Genomic DNA, 3,659 nt, shown 5'->3' with positions numbered 1-3,659 from the left:
GGAGGAGGAGGAGGAGGAGAGGGAGGGGAGGAGGAGGAGGAGGAGGAGGAGGAGAGGGAGGGGGGAGGAGGAGGAGGAGGAGGAGGAGGAGGAAGAGGAGGAGGAAGACCCAGACATTGTCATGGGGCCTACCCCTGAGTTCTGGATTATGTAAGAAAGAAAACACAAAACAAAAACATGAGAAGGCAGCACTTGGGAGGGAGAGGTAAGTGGATCTCTGTGAGTTCAAGACAAGCCCAGTTTACATAATGGGTTCTAGGACAGCCAGGGTTGTAAAAAGAGACCCTGTCACAAACAGCAACAACAAAAAGGGATGTGGGGCAGGATTAGGAGGCTGTGTTGGCTTCCATGGAGGATTCTGAAGAGGTCTTAGGGGCCATGCTATGGTCAAGGCCATGGGGCTCGTAGAGGTAAAGCTGAAGTGGATCCCAGTCACCAAGCTGGGCCGCCTGTTTAAGGACATGAAGATCAAGTCCTTGGAGAAGATCTACTTGTTCTCCCTGCCCATTATGGAGTCTGAGATTACTGACTTTTTCCTGGGTGCATCCTAAAGGATGAAGTTCTCAAAATCATGCCAGTGCAGTAGTAGACTCAGGCTGGCCAGCAGACCAGGTTCAAGGCTTCTGTCGCTATTGAGGACTACAGTGGTCACATTGGTCTTGGTGTTAAGTGCTCCAAGGAAGTTGCCACTGCCATCTGAGGCGCCATCATCTTGGCCAAGCTTTCCATTGTCCTTGTGCAGAGAGGCTACTTGGGAGAATAAGACTGGCAAGCCCCACACTGTTCCATGCAAGATGACAGGCCACTGTGGCTCTGTGCTGGTGCGTCTCATCCCTGCCCCCAGAGGCACTGGCACTGTCTCTGCTCCTGTGCTCAAAAAGCTACTGATGATGGCCGGCATAGACGACTGCTACACTTCAGCCAGAGGCCACACTGCCACCCTGGGCAACTTTGCCAAGGCCACCTTTGATGCCATCTCCAAGACCTACAGCTACCTGATCCCCACCTCTGGAAAGAGACTGTGTTCACCAAGTCTCCTTATCAGGAATTCACTGATCATCTTGTGAAAACCCACACCAGAGTCTCTGTTCAGAGGACCCAGGCTCCAGCTGTGGCTACCACATAAGGGTTTTTAATACAAGAAAAATAAATGAATTAAGTCGGGGTGGGGGGAGAGAGAGAGAGAACAAACACGGGGAACAAGCTAGTAAGCAGCATTCTTCTGTGGCCTCTGCTTGACTTCCCTCAATGACAGATATGACTGGGTTACATAAGCCAAATAAAGCCTTTCCTCTCCAGGTTGCCTCAGGTCAATGTTCTAGCACAACAACAAAAATCAAAGACAGAAGTTGATCCAGGAGTGGTGCATTGCAGTGACAGACCTGACTATATTGTTTGGGGGAGGACTATGGGAGTGTTTAAAACTTTGAGCTGGAAAAGCCACTGAGTGCTCAAAACTTAATGGAATTACCTGTGAAAGCTTGGGAGATAATGCTGAGAGCAATGTAGGTGCTGGGAGCCTAGCTTATGAAGTTTCAGAGAGAAGCACAAATCTCTTTCAGGGCCATTCATGTGGTACCTTGTTTGGGGGTTTTTGGTGTTAAGAATCTGTGGTTTCTGCTCAGCTGGAGCTGAAGAATCGGCTGTGATTAACAAGACAGCAGCATCACTGGGGTGAAATCCTCTGGGAAGTGTTTCCTCAGAGTCAGCATGGAGAAGCTGTGATCATGGGGGTTTAGGGCTCTGATGTCTCAAGTCAACAGCTGAGCCTGGTGAAGTTTAATTGTCTCCCATATGATACTGGTTTTTGGCCCCATGGAAACTGTAGAATTGAAGAAGTTATAAGTCCCTGAGTGAAGCCTGGAGAGGTGCAACCCCAGTTGTAGTGGAGACACCAGGATAGTGGAGATGACAGGGCTGTAAGGTGACTTCCAAGGACATCAGGTAAGAAGGAGAGCATACTGGACATGCTATGTGTGCTGTCAATGGCAGAACCAGAGAAATGGAACTGCCCAAGCCCTTTGGAGGCCAGAAGATCATGAGCCCCAGACTTGAGACACAGATTTTCACATAGTTGGATTTTGGGTTTGCTTTGATCTTATTGTAACTGTGCTCTGGGGCTCTTCTCTCTTGGAAGTAGAAAGAATAGAAAGTAGGTAACATACTTTGGATTTTATAGGAGCCCATAGTTGAAAGACTTTGGATATTTTAAAGAGACAGAGCTTTTAAAGTGTTGTTGGAATTTTTCACCTTGGGAGTGAACAAGGGAAGAAAGGCTGTGATTTAATAGTTATGTGTTTGTGTGGCAAGCTGACAAGAGGTCACTTTCCTTGAAGTTAGGGAGCAAAAGCAGTTAGGTTAACATAAGCATCTCTTTTTCTGGAAATCTTAGGTAAACTCCACCCCAGCACAGAGATCACCAGATTCCATCAAGTGAGCTACTGGCCAAACCTACTCTCTGAAGACAATCAGTCAGGGTTAAGAAACTAAGGGAAGCTTACTCCTTAGAGATTTTCAATCTCCCTTTCCCAAGAAAGCCTTCTCTTTTGGTAAGTACTCATGTATCCAATGAACAAGAATGGCCAGCTTGATCCAGGGATAGGGGTGCACGCCTATGATCCCAATACTTGGGCGTAGGAAGCAGGAAGACCAGAAGCTGGAGATGATCCTTGGATATACTGTGAATTTGAGGCTAGCATGGAATGTGTAAGATGTTATCTAAAATACTAAGAGTAGGGCTGGGGCTGTGGCTCATTAGGTAGAGTATTACCTAGTACTCAGGAAACTCTAGGTTCCCCTAGTACCATATGAACTGGGCATAAAGGCACATATGTACAGCCCAAGTACTCTAGAAGCAAAACAAAGATCAAGAGTTCAAGGACAGCTTCAACTACATACTGAGCTTAAGGGTAGCCTGGACTATAGGAGGCCCTGCCTCAAAATTAATCATCACGTTAATTAAATATTAATTTTATTATTAATTAAAATAAATAAGAAGGAAAAAAGACAGACCTAGAGCTCCAATAAATCTGATGACTTCCAACAGTGGCAAGTGACCCAAGGCAATAAACCAGAGAGCAGGATCAGTGGTGACCAGTGGGATGGACATTCTGGACATCATGGTGGCATAGGTCTATCTGAGAAAGGATCCTATGAATGCAAATCAGAGGAACAGTCAGCATATGAGTCCTGGGGACAGAGTTTCCAAAGCAAAGAAAAGGGCTCTGTGCAGAGACCTAGGGAGGAATGAGCAGGAGGAACTTGATCAGAAAGTGCATGCATCTGCCTGGATCAGGAGAAAGGTGGGTATCGGCAGATGGGGACAGAGAAGTCAGAAGGCAAGCAAGAATGCTGACTTCAGTATGGCCCAGTGTCAATCTAGATGCAAAGGAAAACCATGGACCTGGTTTTCAGCAAGGGTACCACTGCCATTGGTTCAAGTCAGAAGGCTGAGTTTCAGTCTGCCACTGTTTAGACACAAAGATAATGCCTATCTCTTTTGCAGCAGGGAAGAGCTCTAAGTAGAGAATCAGAGTGTCTGAAGACACGGAGTGGAAACATCAAAAGGAAGCAACCGCAATATCCAAACTGTCTACTTAGTCCTATCTCCATGCAAGCCCTATGGAGGCTCACGCATCTCTGTAAGAGATATTTGTAAT

General features: G+C 46.7%; 1 pseudogene; it reads left to right on the top strand.

Moving 5' to 3' along the window:
* The first annotated feature begins 66 nt into the window (after nt 1–66).
* On the top strand, nt 67–1,126 carry LOC114629822 (annotated as a pseudogene).
* Nucleotides 1,127–3,659: the final 2,533 nt, after the last annotated feature.

The sequence above is a fragment of the Grammomys surdaster genome, unplaced genomic scaffold (assembly GCF_004785775.1).
Source record: "Grammomys surdaster isolate TR1022 unplaced genomic scaffold, NIH_TR_1.0 317, whole genome shotgun sequence".
Classification (NCBI taxonomy): domain Eukaryota; kingdom Metazoa; phylum Chordata; class Mammalia; order Rodentia; family Muridae; genus Grammomys; species Grammomys surdaster.
The sequence above is the reverse complement of the archived record's forward strand: the minus strand, read 5'-3'. Positions and strand labels throughout refer to the sequence as shown.